The 16,696-nt window shown below is 42.0% G+C and overlaps 1 protein-coding gene across 1 annotated transcript in view; it reads left to right on the forward strand.

The window, feature by feature from the left end:
* LOC126412431 (protein king tubby) overlaps nt 1-16,696 on the forward strand; it is a 67,050-nt gene that overhangs the window by 10,461 nt on the left and 39,893 nt on the right. The window lies entirely within an intron of this gene.

Here is a 16,696-nt window from a genome sequence, read left to right on the forward strand (position 1 = left end):
ATACAAGCTTGCATCATTCTCACTAGCTTCTCAGAGATTCTGAAGTCACACATTGCATTGTATAGGCTATTCCTTTGGATGCTGTCATATGCACATTGAAAATCGACGAACAGGCTGCAGATATCTTTATCATATTCCCAGTGCTTTTCAAACAATTGTCTTAGTGTGAAAATGTGATCTATTGTCGATCGGTTTGGTCGAAAGCCAACTTGGTACTCCTGTATGTTGTTCTCTACGAATGATTGAAATTTTCTGAGGATAATGATGGACAGTACCTTACGTGTTACTTTCAACAAGCCGATTCCTCTGTAGTTACCACATTCCATTTTGCTTCCCTACTTTTATATTGGAGATATTATAGCCAATTTCCATTCTTCTAGCAGTGTCTCCTTCTCCCATATCAACTGGATCAATTTATATATCTCTAAGTGTAAGCTCTCACCTCTCTCCTTGCTTAATTCTGATGTTATTCTGTCCTGGCTGTTGATTCAGCTGCTCAAGACAGTTTTCGGATAATGTGTTCAAAAGTAATTCACACGACAGCTTGTCTGTACCACCTGTAATGAATCCATAGACATCCCAGTCTATACTAGGTAGGTTGAAGTCGCCTCTGACTAATATAGCGTGATCCGGGTACTTCTGCGATACAGAATGTAGAATCCCTTTGAATCATTCTAGAACTGTCACGGTGGAACCTGGTGGCCGGTAATAACACCCAACAATTAACTTTATTTCCCCTAGCCCTGTTAAACATGTCCAGATAACTTCACAATCACATTCTACTTCGACCTCAGTTGACACAATATTTTTGCTAACTGCAATGAAGGCACCACCTCCTACGGTGTCTAATCTGTCTTTCCAATACACGTTTCAACCCTCACTAAATATTTCAGAACTTCCTATCTCAGGGTTCAGCCAAGTCTCAGTCCTGAGAATAATTTGCGCGCCACACGCTTCCTGGAGGGCAGTAAATTCAGGAACTTTATTCCGAACACTCTGAAAATTTATTGCTAATATCGTGATAGCTGAAGTGTCTTTACACTGAGCGCGTCCTGATTTCCCTGCCTGCACGTCAACTGGTGAGTGTTCATCAGGACACCTCGCACTACTGCCTAGCCTAAATAAACCCCATGTGCACGCCACAAGTACTCTGCTGCCCGATTAGCCGCTTCCTTTGTGTAGTGCACCCTTGACCTATCTAGGGGCATCCTGCAATTCCCCACCCAATAGTGCAAGTCTAGAAATCTGCAGCCAAGACCGTCACAGAGTCGACGAAGCCTCTGGTTGGGACCCTCCACTCGGCTCCAAACCAAAGGACCCCGATCCACTCTGGGAACGATGCTGCAAATAGAGAGCTCTGCTTGCATCGCACGTGCGAGGCCAGCGGTCTTCGCCAAATCCGCCAGCCACCCGTACAAACTGAGGATCGCCTCAGAACCCAAGCGACAGGCATCATTGGTGCCGACGTGAGCAACTGCTTACAGACGACTGACCCCGTATGCTCGATAGCCGCAGGCAAGGCTGCCTCCACATCTTCGATGAGGTGTCCCCCCCCCCCCCCCCCGCCCCCCGCCCCGGCAGACAAACCGAGTGCACGTTGGATTTCTTTCCAGCCCTGTACGCTATTTCCCTAAGGGGCTCCATCACCCACCTAATGTTGGAGCTCCCAATAACCAGCAAGCCTTTGCCCCCGTGTGCCTGCTCGGGCCCTGCTGAAGGAGCGGCCACCTGCCCACTGACAGGATGAAGGGGCGAGGCCAGCCTCCACATTGGCCCTCCCCCTCGAGTGACACAAACACGTTGCAGTCCGCCACTCACCCTGAGGTGAGGGCGGCCCCAACGTGCTGGGTACACTAGAAGGTGCCTCGGCAGCTGAGTCAGCGGACGCAGCAAATGGGGTGTTTCAAGCGACGCGCCAGACCCTCTGCCGTCACTGCACCTCGAGGCAGCAGCCTGAAAGCGGCTGACCGTGGCCAACAGCACGCTCAACTGCTCGCAAGCAGCCAGTTCCACTTGCGCCCGCACACAGCACGCACACACCCTATCCATCCTACTGCTAATATCTAACAACTCCCTGAATTTATACTCTACGGCTATCAATAAGCAATATTACTCCTCTCAAATACGAGAATATGCAAGGATTTTATGTAATTAAATATGCAAGCACACAAACACACAGAAAGAAATTAAGAATCAAACTACAAAACAAATGTGAAAGCTAAATATGCGACTCGCTACTGCACTGCTGCTTCACTAATACTTCACCAGCGGCTGCTCAAGGCTCACTGAGCTGTGTCAAAAGCGCATTGGCTGTCCAAAACAAACAACTGACTAACGAATCCACGAATTTTTACTCTACAGCTATCAATAAGCAATATTACTCCCCCCATGAACCATAGACCTTGCCCTTGGTGGGGAGGCTTGCGTGCCTCAGCGATACAGATAGCCGTACCGTAGGTGCAACCACAACGGAGGGGTATCTGTTGAGAGGCCAGACAAACGTATGGCTACTGAAGAGGGGCAGAAGCCTTTTCAGTAGTTGCAGGGGCAACAGTCTGGATGACTGACTGATCTGGCCTTGTAACACTAACCAAAACGGCCTAGCTGTGCTGGTACTGCGAACGGCTGAAAGCAAGGGGAAACTACAGCCGTAATTTTTCCTGAGGGCATGCAGCTTTACTGTATGGTTAAATGATGATGGCATCCTCTTGGGTAAAATATTCCGGAGGTAAAATAGTCCCCCATTCGGATCTCCGGGCGGGGACTACTCAGGAGGACGTCGTTATCAGGAGAAAGAAAACTGGCGTTCTACGGATCGGAGCGTGGAATGTCAGATCACTTAATCGGGCAGGTAGGTTAGAAAATTTAAAAAGGGAAATGGATAGGTTAAAGTTGGATATAGTAGGAATTAGTGAAGTTCGGTGGCAGGAGGAACAAGACTTGTGGTTAGGTGAATACAGGGTTATAAATACAAAATCAAATAGGGGTAATGCAGGAGTAGGTTTAATAATGAATAAAACAATAGGAATGCAGGTAAGCTACTACAAACAGCACAGCGAACACATTGTTGTGGCCAAGATAGACACGAAGCCCACGCCTACGACAGTAGTACAAGTTTATATGCCAACTAGCTCTGCAGATGATGAAGAAATTGAAGAAATGTATGATGAAATAAAAGAAATTATTCAGATAGTGAAGGGAGACGAAAATTTAATAGTAATGGGTGACTGGAATTCGCTAGAAGGAAAAGGGAGAGAAGGAAACGTAGTAGGTGAATATGGATTGGGGCTAAGAAATGAAAGAGGAAGCCGCCTGGTGGAATTTTGCACAGAGCAAAACTTAATCATAGCTAACATTTGGTTCAAGAATCATAAAAGAAGGTTGTGCGCATGGAAGAAGCCTGGAGATACTAAAAGGTATCAGATAGATTATATAATGGTAAGACAGAGATTTAGGAACCAGGTTTTAAATTGTAAGACATTTCCAGGGGCAGATGTTGACTCTGACCACAATCTATTGGTTATGAACTGTAGATTAAAACTGAAGAAACTGCTAAAAGGTGGGAATTTAAGGAGGTGGGACCTGGATAAGCTGACTAAACCAGAGGTTGTACAGAGTTTCAGGGAGAGCAGAAGGGAACAATTGACAAGAATGGGGGAAAGAAATACAGTAGAAGAAGAATGGGTAGCTTTGAGGGATGAAGTAGTGATGGCAGCAGAGGATGAAGTAGGTAAAAAGACGAGGACTAGTAGAAATCCTTGGGTAACAGAAGGAATATTGAATTTAATTGACAAAAGGAGAAAATATAAAAATGCAGTAAATGAAGCAGGGAAAAAGGAATACAAACGTCTCAAAAAATGAGATCAACAGGAAGTGCAAAATGGCTAAGCAGGCATGGGTAGAGGACAAATGTAAGGATGTAGAGGCTTATCTCACTAGGGATAAGATAGATACTGCCTACAGGACAATTAAAGAGACCTTTGGAGAAAAGAGAACGACTTGTATGAATATCAAGAGCTCAGATGGGAACCCACTTCTAAGCAAAGAAGGGAAAGCAGAAAGGTGGAAGGAGTATATAGAGGGTCTATACGAGGGTGATGTACTTGAGGGCGATGTTATAGAAATGGAAGAGGATGTAGATGAAGTTGAAATGGGAGATATGATACTGCGTGAAGAGTTTGACAGAGCGCTGAAAGACCTAAGTCGAAACAAGGCCCCGGAAGTAGACAACATTCCATCAGAACTACTGACAGCTTTGGGAGAGCCAGTCCTGACAAAACTCTACCATCTGGAGAGCAAAATGTATGAGACAGGCGAAATGCCCTCAAACTTCAAGAAGAATATAATAATTCCAATCCCAAATAAAGCAGGTGTTGACAGATGTGAAAAATTATCTAACTATCAGTTTAATAAGTCACAGCTGCAAAATACTAACGCAAATTCTTTACAGAAGAATGGAAAAACTGGTAGAGGCCGACCTTGGGGAGGATCAGTATGGATTCCGCAGAAATATTGGAACACGTGAGGTAATACTGACCCTACGACTTATTTTAGAAGCTAGATTAAGAAAAGGCAAACCTACGATTCTAGCATTAGTAGACTTAGAGAAAGCTTTTGACAATGTTGACTGGAATACTCTCTTTCAAATTCTGAAGGTGGCAGGGGTAAAACACAGGGAGTGAAAGGCTATTTACAATTTGTGGAGAAACCAGATGGCAGTTATAAGAGTCGAGGGGCATGAAAGGGAAGCAGCAGTTGGGGAGGGAGTGAGACAGGCTTGTAGCCTCTCCCCGATGTTATTCAATCTGTATATTGAGCAAACAGTAAAGGAAACAAAAGAACAATTCGGAGTGGGTATTCAAATCCATGGTGAAGAAATAAAAACTTTGAGGTTCGCCGATGACATTGTAATTCGTCAGAGACAGCAAAGGACTTGGAAGAGCAGTTGAACGGAATGGACAGTGTCTTGAAACGAGGATATAAGATGAACATCAACAAAAGCAAAACGAGGGTAATGGAATGTAGTCGAAATAAGTCGGGTGATGCTGAGGGAATTAGATTAGAAAATGAGACACTTAAAGTAGTAAAGGAGTTTTGCTATTAGGGGAGCAAAATAACTGATGATGGTCGAAGTAGAGAGGATATAAAATGTAGACTGGCAATGGCAAGGAAAGCGTTTCTGATGAAGAGAAATTTGTTAACATCAAGTATAGATTTAAGTGTCAGGAAGTCGTTTCTGAAAGTATTTGTGTGGAGTGTAGCCATGTTTGGAAGTGAAACATGGACGATAACTAGTTTGAACAAGAAGAGAATAGAAGCTTTCGAAATGTGTTGCTACAGAAGAATGCTGAAGATTAGATGGGTAGATCACATAACTAATGAGGAGGTACTGAATAGGATTTGGGAGAAGAGGAGTTTGTGGCACAACTTGACTAGAAGAAGGGATCGGTTGGTAGGACATGTTCTGAGGCATCAAGGGACCACCAATTTAGTATTGGAGGGCAGCGTGGAGGGTAAAAATCATAGAGGGAGACCAAGAGATGAATACACTAAGCAGATTCAGAGGGATGTAGGCTGCAGTATGTACTGGGAGATGAAGAAGCTTGCACAGGATAGAGTAGCGTGAAGAGCTGCATCAAACCAGTCTCAGGACTGAAGACCACAACAACAACAACAACAACTCCTCTCAAATAGGAGTATACGCAAGGATTTTATGTAATTAAATATGCAAGTGCACAAACACTCGGAAAGAAATTAAGAATCAAACTACAAAACAAATATGAAAGCTAAATATGCGGCTCGCTACTGCACTGATACTTCACCAACGGCTTCTGCATTAACTTCACATTCTTCTTCATCTTTCCTTTTCTCCATAGTGTCTACAAGTAACATCTCATCTCAGTCAGGGCAATTGAATAGTTTTGATATAATCTATAAAATCAAATATTATCTGTACCAGTTTTGTTTCAGTTCTGTAGAGTTAACATGGCCAATTCTAGTTTTTATTGTAGGTTATTTCGGAAGAGCCTTTTAATCAGACATGTTCAAATCTTGTGTAATATTTTGCCAAACTTTAAACACTTCAAGGACCCAGAAGTTTCCAGAACTTTTGATTTGGAAAGTCTGAAGCAAGGTGGATCAATGGAGATGTGGATCTAAGTGGAAATAAAATTTAAGGAATAAATTGACATTTGTTGTGAGAGAATAAAATTTGGTCCCATATACACTCCTGGAAATGGAAAAAAGAACACATCGACACCGGTGTGTCAGACCCACCATACTTGCTCCGGACACTGCGAGAGGGCTGTACAAGCAATGATCACACGCACGGCACAGCGGACACACCAGGAACCGCGGTGTTGGCCGTCAAATGGCGCTAGCTGCGCAGCATTTGTACACCGCCGCCGTCAGTGTCAGCCAGTTTGCCATGGCATACGGAGCTCCATCGCAGTCTTTAACACTGGTAGCATGCCGCGACAGCGTGGATGTGAACCGTATGTGCAGTTGACGGACTTTGAGCGAGGGCGTATAGTGGGCATGCGGGAGGCTGGGTGGACGTACCGCCGAATTGCTCAACACGTGGGGTGTGAGGTCTCCATAGTACATCGATGTTGTCACCAGTGGTTGGCGGAAGGTGCATGTGCCCGTCGACCAGGGACCGGACCGCAGCGACGCACGGATGCATGCCAAGACCGTAGTATCCTACGCAGTGCCGTAGGGGACCGCACCGCCACTTCCCAGCAAATTAGGGACACTGTTGCTCCTGGGGTATCGGCGAGGACCATTCGCAACCGTCTCCATGAAGCTGGGCTACGGTCCCGCACACCGTTAGGCCGTCTTCCGCTCACGCCCCAACATCGTGCAGCCCGCCTCCAGTGGTGTCGCGACAGGCATGAATGGAGGGACGAATGGAGACGTGTCGTCTTCAGCGATGAGAGTCGCTTCTGCCTTGGTGCCAATGATGGTCGTATGCGTGTTTGGCGCCGTGCAGGTGAGCGCCACAATCAGGACTGCATACTACCGAGGCACATAGGGCCAACACCCGGCATCATGGTGTGGGGAGCGATCTCCTACACTGGCCGTACACCACTGGTGATCGTCGAGGGGACACTGAATAGTGCACGGTACATCCAAACCGTCATCGAACCCATCGTTCTACCATTCCTAGACCGGCAAGGGAACTTGCTGTTCCAACAGGACAATGCACGTCCGCATGTATCCCGTGCCACCCAACGTGCTCTAGAAGGTGTAAGTCAACTACCCTGGCCAGCAAGATCTCCGGATCTGTCCCCCATTGAGCATGTTTGGGACTGGATGAAGCGTCGTCTCACGCGGTCTGCACGTCCAGCAGGAACGCTGGTCCAGCTGAGGCGCCAGGTGGAAATGGCATGGCAAGCCGTTCCACAGGACTACATCCAGCATCTCTACGATCGTCTCCATGGGAGAATAGCAGCCTGCATTGCTGCGAAAGGTGGATATACACTGTACTAGTGCCGACATTGTGCATGCTCTGTTGCCTGTGTCTATGTGCCTGTGGTTCTGTCAGTGTGATCATGTGATGTATCTGACCCCAGGAATGTGTCAATAAAGTTTCCCCTTCCTGGGACAATGAATTCCCGGTGTTCTTATTTCAATTTCCAGGAGTGTAGATAGGTAAACTTGTAAATATTACAATTTGTCATGCTTAACGGTCATCAATGAAATAAATGCAACAGAACATTATGTTACTGTGTAGATGAATGGAAGTTTGTACCAAGGCTGGAACTCAGTCCCGGATCTCCTGCTCACTAGGCAGATGCGCTAACCACTATGCCAAACCATGAATGGAAATTTGGATTGAGGAGGTAGGCCTGCTAATGTAGTCCGTGCAGTTGTGCAAAGCTGGTGTGCCATGGTGGTATAGTGGTTAGCGCATCTGCCAAGTGAACAAGAGACACGGGCGCTCAAATCCTGGTCTTGGCACAAATTTTTGTTTCTCACTTCATTCTGCATACAAACATCATAGAAGTTTGAGACATGAAAAGGTCATTGGAACCATATAGTTTCATTGATGATGTTCCTATTCAGTTTATGTATCCTACAGAAACTTTGCCATCAATCTATTGGCAAAAAAAAAAAAAAAGAGAGAGAGAGAGAGAGAGAGAGAGAGAGAGAGAGAGAGAGAGAGGGAGAGAGAGGATATTTGCAAGGTGCCAATTATTGTTGAATCTCCAGAAATTTCCGCAGGGAAAACCTATTAACTTTCAGAAGAGTGTATGTATTCCCTTCAAAAAAACAATTGCCATTTTAAATTAATTATCTTTACACAGGGTGCTTTAAATGTAGTCTTAGTTTGATTTTTTAAATTGCTGTTCTCTGAGCAAGTTATTTTTATAGGTTTAATTACTTAAAATCAAACAATGGAAAATCCAGGGTGGACTGTAACAATATTATGAAAGGAAAGTTGCTACTCACCATATAGCAGAGATGCTGAGTCGCAGATAGGCACAACAAAAAGACTGTTCACAACTTGCACGACTCAGCATCTCCGCTATATGGTGAGTAGCAACTTTCCTTTTTATAATATAAGTACTTATTACAGATTGCCCGTTATCACTTGCTCAGGCGTGAACTACGCTGTTATCACTTGTTCCTGTGTTTTTAACCAAATATTATTTATTAAAATTGATAATAACGCTAAAAACTTTAAAGTGATGGTTCTGAAAGTATCTGAACAATGTTGTTGTTGTTGTGGTCTTCAGTCCTGAGACTGGTTTGATGTAGCCCTCCATGCTACTCTATCCTGTGCAAGCTTCTTCATCTCCCAGTACCTACTACAACCTGCATCCTTCTGAATTGGCTTAGTGTATTCATCTCTTGGTCTCCCTCTACGATTTTTACCCTCCACGCTGCCCTCCAATACTAAATTGGTGATCCCTTGATGCCTCAGAACATGTCCTACCAACCGATCCCTTCTTCTGGTCAAGCTGTGCCACAAACTTCTCTTCTCCCCAATCCTATTCAATACTTCCTCATTAGTTATGTGATCTACCCATCTAATCTTCAGCATTCTTCTGTAGCACCACATTTCGAAAGCTTCTATTCTTTTCTTGTCCAAACTATTTATTGTCCATGTTTCACTTCCATACATGGCTACACTCCATACAAATACTTTCAGAAATGACTTCCTGACACTTAAATCTATACTCGATGTTAACAAATTTCTCTTCTTCAGAAACGCTTTCCTTGCCATTGCCAGTCTACATTTTATATCCTCTCTACTTCGACCATCATCAGTTATTTTGCCCCCCTAATAGCAAAACTCCTTTACTACTTTAAGTGTCTCATTTCCTAATCTAATCCCCTCAGCATCACCCGACTTAATTCGACTACATTCCATTATCCTCGTTTTGCTTTTGTTGATGTTCATCTTATATCCTCCTTTCAAGACGCTATCCATTCCATTCAACTGCTCTTCCAAGTCCTTTGCTGTCTCTGACAGAATTACAATGTCATCGGTGAACCTCAAAGTTTTTATTTCTTCTCCATGGATTTTAATACCTACTCCGAATTTTTCTTTTGTTTCCTTTACTGCTTGCTCAATATACAGATTGAATAACATTGGGGAGAGGCTACAACCCTGTCTTACTCCCTTCCCAACAACTGCTTCCCTTTCATGTCCCTCGACTCTTATAACTGCCATCTGGTTTCCGTATAAATTGTAAATAGCCTTTCGCTCCCTGTATTTTATCCCTGCCACCTTTAGAATTTGAAAGAGAGTATTCCAGTCAACATTGTCAAAAGCTTTCTCTAAGTCTACAAATGCTAGAAACGTAGGTTTGCCTTTCCTTAATCTTTCTTCTAAGATAAGTCGTAAGGTCAGTATTGCCTTACGTGTTCCAGTATTTCTACGGAATCCAAACTGATCTTCTCCGAGGTCGGCTTCTACCAATTTTTCCATTTGTCTGTAAAGAATTTGCGTTAGTATTTTGCAGCTGTGGCTTATTAAACTGATGGTTCGGTAATTTTCACATCTGTCAACAACTGCTTTATTTGGGATTGGAATTATTATATTCTTCTTGAAGTTTGAGGGTATTTCGCCTGTTTCATACATTTGCTCACCAGATGGTAGAGTTTTGTCAGGACTGGCTCTCCCAAGGCCGTCAGTAGTTCCAATGGAATGTTGTCTACTCCGGGGGCCTTGTTTCGACTCAGGTCTTTCAGTGCTTTGTCAAACTCTTCAAGCAGTATCGTATCTCCCATTTCATTTTCATCTACATCCTCTTCCATTTCCATAGTATTGTCCTCAAGTACATCGCCGTTGTATAGACCCTCTATATACTCCTTCCACCTTTCTGCTTTCCCTTCTTTGCTTAGAACTGGGTTTCCATCTGAGCTCTTGAAGTTCATACAAGTGGTTCTCTTATCTCCAAAGGTCTCTTTAATTTTCCTGTAGGCAGTATCTATCTTACCCCTAGTGAGATAAGCCTCTACATCTTTACATTTGTCCTCTAGCCGTCCTTGCTTAGCCATTTTGCACTTCCTGTCGATCTCATTTTTGAGATGTTTGTCTGAACAATAAAATGGTGTATACACCATTTTATCTGAACAATAAAATGGTGTATACACACTGGGAAATCTGTGTAAAACCTGGAAACCTGGGAATTCTTTCATCTGGGAAATACCTGGGAATTTTTTAGGATTCCAGGACTTTTTCATTATTTTACATTTCTGTAAGTTTTGACTGGTAAGAACGGATACTGTAACAAAGAATTGACTTTAGCCTGTTACTGCCAAATAATATTGTAGCAATAAAACATAAAAATGAGAGAATAACATCAAAATAAAAGTTAAGTTGCAAAGAAAATGCGCTATTCACAACAACAAAACATAGTGCAAAGGCTTTAGGATAAAGACTATGTCATACTTCGTAACAACAAACTGCTTTCAGATTTGAACAGGCTGTGGGAAAATATTATTAATGGTGGTTTGAGAAGTATTATTTTCAAAGTAAATCCCTTATCACCCAAGACAAATTATGTTATGTGTGAGAATGTGCGATGAATTTCTTAAATCATGGAGCGTTTGACTCTCTCAAAAGCTAACGCTTTGAGGATCGGCCACTCAGACCAACCATTGATGCCATGTTTTAAAATTTTAATGGCACATTTGTGTGTGATATATCTTAATGGGGAACATACGCTAAAAAGACCAAGCTTCAAGATTAGTTTTTCATATTTGTTTTAGTTCTTTCACAGATTTCAAATTATGCAATACCGATGGCATAAAGTATAATTATCAATGAAATTCACTAACAGCCATGTAATTGGCTTTTCTATGGAAAGGTTGAAGTGCTCAACGGAATATGTATTCAGCAAAGTAACTCATGAAATGTTTGGTGCACTGCAGTGAAATTTACAATCATGCTTGTCAGAAATATTCAGCTGCTGCAATTTAAGCTGTGGTCTCAGGATACCGCCTAACCACATGCCTGGAAAAAACAGCAAAAAAAATTTTCCGACCACTGAAAGCTTAGCTTTTCTTGATGAAAAATATCATCTAGTAGTCATGTTCGCAAAGGAAGGATACTTATTATTGAGCAATATTTTCCATAATTCGAAATTTGCTGCCGGGCCACTCAAAGCACTACTACGGTTTCTGTTTCGCCTATCGTAACATGGGCATCACATTTCTTATATTTTGATGTTCTGTGTTCAGAAACTACCGTGCTGTATTTGGTGAGTTCATATTTATACTTTCATAATACCGAAATAAGCGCTGTACATGTTGGCGCACATTAAAGATCTTACCAAAATGTGTTGCTCTTTGCTGGGAGTGCCGGGAATTTCTGTGTTGGTGTATAAAACCTTTATTGTCCAAAAGATTTATACATATTATGGCTCCAAGCAAAAGTATATTGTCACTTAATGAGAAAAAAAAATGTACTTTCACCCAGGGTATAGCGTATTTTCACCTGGAGAAAAGTGAATTTTCACCCAGAAGAAGTGTATTTTTAACCGGGAAATCCAGGAAAAATCTGGGCTTGATTTTTTGGTCCACATATACACCGTGAATAACAGATTTGTGAGATGGCCAAGTAAAAATCTTACCTAAAGTTTCCAGTGTCATAGGACAAATGACAGAAAGGAGCAAAAACCCCACTATTTTAAAGATATACTTGACTGTTTGAGGATCTTTATTTCTAACAGTTGTAAACCCAACAGTATAAGTTGCATTGTAAGATTATTCAGAATCTTTGTATTCTTACAGCCTAAAATAAAAGCTAAAACCCCATTTTGATTGCATCGTATTTCAGTAACCACTGTGAAAAAAAGATTACTTGCAGCTGAGTCAATACTCAAGTGCACAGTTTTTGACTCAGTAACCGTAGTTACACAAACAGATAATCATTGTAAATAGTTATTATTTTTTGCATGTGTTGCCAGACATATGGATAACACAAAGACAAGCTTTACACCTAATTTAAACTGATCATATATATGTACTTGTAAAATTTAAAATTTTCACTGCAAATCAACTGTTCAAGGAGATTTTGGTATTACAGCTGGTCGTCGTAAACTTCATTCCATGATATTTCAGCGGGCAGTTCTTCAGCCAAAATATCATGGAATTAAGTTTACGATGACCAGCTGCAATCTCGAAATCTCTTTGAATATATGTACTTCTTGGACTCCAGTGTCTTTTTTGGAATGTGCAATGTAATTGAATACATGAAATATGCTGCAATTACTTTATAAAATCTTGCTTTGCTCAGAAGTTTTCACTGTCTATTGTAGAATCTTAGAACATATTCTGAGCTCAACCATAATGAGGGATCTAGAACAGAATGACCTTCTCAATACCAACCAGCATGGATTCCGAAAACATTGATCATGTGAAACCCATCTCGCACTTTTTCCACGTGACATACTGAAAGCTTTGGATCAAAGCAGGAGATAGTTCTTGATTCCTGAAAAGTATTTGACTCAATACTGCACCTACCCGTATTTTCAGAAATACAATCATATGGGGTATTAAGTAAAATTTGTGACAGGATTGAGGACCTTTTGGTTAGGAGGACACAGTGTGTTATCTTGAATGGAGAGTCGTCATCAGATGTAGAACTAACTTCAGGTGTGCCCCAGGGAAGTGTGTTGGGACCCTTGCTGCTCATGTTGTACGTCAATGTTCCCGCAGCCAATATTAAAAGTAACCTCAGAGTTTTTGCAGATGAAACTGTTATCTATGAGGAAGTACTGTTTGAAAGAGGCTGCATAAATATTCAGTCAGAGCTTGATTAAGATTTCAAGTGTTGCAAAGATCGGCAACATGCTTTAAGTGTTCGAAACTGTAAGATTGTGTACTTCACAAAATGGAAAAATGTAGTATACTATGCCTATAAAATCAATGAGTAACTGTTGGAACCAGCCAACTCATACATATATCTTGGTGCAACACTTTGTAGGGATATGAAATGGAATGATCACATAGGCTCAGTTGTGGGTAAAGCAGGTGGAAGACTGTGGTTTATTGGTAGAATACTGGGTAAGTGCAGTCAGACAAGGGAGATTGTTTACAAGTTGCTCACCGAGTGAGGTGGTGCAGTGGTAAGCACATTGTACTTGCATTCAGGAGGACAACAGCTCAAACCCACACCCAGCCGTCCTGATTTAGGTTTTCCATGATTTTTCCCTAAATCACTCTAGGTAAATGCCTGGATGGTTCCTGTGAAATGACGTGGCCGACTTCCTTCCCCATCCTTTCCTAATCCAATGGGACCTTTGACCTCGCTGTTGGGTCCCCTCCCCCGAATCAACCAACCAACAAATCATTCATGCAACTGGCTCTAGAATATTGCTCAAGTGCGTTGGACCCATACCAATTCAGACTAACAGAGGATACTGAATGTTTACAGAGAAGGGCAGTATGAATGGACACAGGTTTGTATGATCCATGAGGGTGTGTCACAGAGATCCTGAAGAAACTGAACTGGAAGACTTTGAAGATAGACGTAAAGTCTGTTAACCAAATTTCAAGAACTGGCTTTAAGTGGTGAATCTAGGAATATCCTGCAACCCTCTACATATCACTCACTTAGGGATCACGAGGATAAGATTAGAATAATTACTGTATACACAGAGGCATTTAAACAATCATTCTTCTCATGCTCCATACATGAATGGAACAGGAAGAAACCCAATAACTGGTCAATAGGACATACCCTCTTTAGTACAGTGGATGTCCCCTCTGCCATGCTTTTCACAGTGTTTTGCAGAGTATAGATGTAGATGTAAATGTAAAGGGTGATACAGTATAAAATGATACTGAGAAAATTATAACAGGATGGAATGAGGGACCGGTTCTTGAGTTCAGCAGGTGTAATTCCCAGTATAGCAAATAAAAAATATGTAAAACAGAAAACAATAATCCTATGTTTTGCATCTTGCATGATCTTAATTTTTGGAAGTTACAAATTATGTAAGTATAATATTTATATAAACTAAAGAACAAGCAGCCATTGTAGTGGGGAACTGGTCTTTCCCAGAAGAATGCTACAACTGCTGCACAGAATGACTAAGAATCAGTTTCCCAACTAGCAGTGCATACAGCATAAAGTGATGATGATGATGATTGGTTTGTGGGGCACTCAACTGTGCGGGTATCAGCACCCGTACAAATTCCCAGTTTTTACTCTCTCCAATCTCACCACTTTCATGAATGGTGATAAAATGATGAGGACAACACAAACACCCGGTCCCGGAGTGGAGGAAATTCCCAACCCGGCTGGGAATCGAACCCGGGACAACATGATCCAGAGGGAGCAACGCTAGGCAGTTGGCCAGGTGTTGCGGACATAGTGTACGGTGATTTATGTAGATTCTGTTTTTGTGTTTTTTCTACCATTTGTTATATTAATTACTAATTCTGTAGTCCACGATGCGTTAGCACATTTAGTGGTAATTAAACACTCTCCTTGCACGACAAAACATTGTGTCACCAGTAATTCAAAACATGCACTACAGGAAAGGCAGGATAACCTTGTGAAACAGCTTGTCAGTGCTTGTTGTGATGTAGCTGGGCCAACAGAATTGGGACTCGATTAGAGTATAGTGAGTGTTGTGCATAACATATTTTGTAGTAAATCAGCAATTGTGAGTTAATGTAGAGCATATTATAACTATACCATCATGTTCCTCGTAGTATCAAATGTCAGCCTTAATTTGACGAACGAATTTCAGGGAATGTACGTTTGGAGCAGGGAATTGTGTTGCAGTGAACCATGGCCTGTGGGATATCCAGAAAGGAAGAGAATCATAGTGTTTGAGTGTTAGTGCTATGGAAGAATATTGAAAATTAGGCAGACTCATAGGATAAGGAATGGCAGACTCATAGGATAAGGAATTAGGAGGTGTAGATGCGACAAAGAAAGGAACATTTGGAAATTACTGGTGAGAATAAGGGACAGGATTATGGAACATGTGTTAAGACATCAGGAAATAACATCCATGGTACTGGATGGAGTTATAGAAGGTAAAAACTGTTGCAGAATACATAGATTGCAATATGTCGAGCAAATTATTGAGGACATAGAGTGCAAAGGCTTTGTTTATATGAAATGGCTGGCACAAGAAAGGAATTCGAGGCAGACAGCATCAAACCAGTCAGAAGACAGTATATTGTATGCATTTATTGGACATTGTCACTATTTTTTAGTTTGTTACTTGAGAGTACTTGTTAATGCCAGTAACCTCCAGAAAGGTTCCAATTAGTTTTGGCCAACCATTAACTTGTGTGCTAGGGTTTTGTGTTGTCATGGTAGAAATCTTTTTGTTTGGTTTTTATCACTTCAGTTATTAAATGGAACTGGTAATACTTGTTGCATAACATTCCAGGAAATTAAAAAAGACTCAGCAAGCTTCGTTCAATATTATTTGTGTACTGTTCTCCAAAACATTGCACTAGCCCGAATTTCAATGTGGTTCTGGGAAAGGGAATGAGTTCATTCTTGTTCATGAGCAGCTGTAAATCGCCCTGACTACTGTCAAGTGATTGGAAGCTGCTGTGTACAAGTACATAGGGAGGGCTACTGAGAGACGCGCACCAAGGATATCAAAGGTATTTCACGTACTATGCTCCTACAGATGCTGTTTCCTCCACAGCAAGTGTAGGATCTATCACCAGTATTTCACTTGACTGTGAGTGGCTTATCAATGGTAGGTTCAGGGCCCCTGTACAGAGAAGGCAGGGTTCAGGAACTTAGGGTATTACACCACTCCCCTTACATGAAGTTGTAGCAAAAAAAAAAAAAAAAAATGGAATTACATTGCTGTGGACGGAGCTTGTGTAGTATGTATTACCAACGCTGTGCATGTATAGCGCAACTCATTGCCAGTATAGTGCAGCATGCGTTGTTGACCTGGCTTGTTCTGTTCATCTGCAGTGATTGTTTTTGCTATTGCTGTTTTGTTCTTGGTTCATTTTTTGTGATGGCAAGTTTAAGTGAACAAGTGCAGTTGTGAAATTTTGTTTTCTACTTGGTAAAAATGCTGCTGGAACTGTTGTAATGTTGAAAACAGTGTACCAAGATGAGGCTATGTGAAAAACTCAAGTGTACAAGTGGCTCACTCTATTTTAAAAATGGCGACATGTCGACTGATGACAAACCTCATTCTGGACATCCATCAACTGCCCAAATCGACGAAAATATTGGAAAGTT

This window comes from Schistocerca serialis, chromosome 7 (assembly GCF_023864345.2).
Source record: "Schistocerca serialis cubense isolate TAMUIC-IGC-003099 chromosome 7, iqSchSeri2.2, whole genome shotgun sequence".
Classification (NCBI taxonomy): Eukaryota; Metazoa; Arthropoda; class Insecta; order Orthoptera; family Acrididae; genus Schistocerca; species Schistocerca serialis.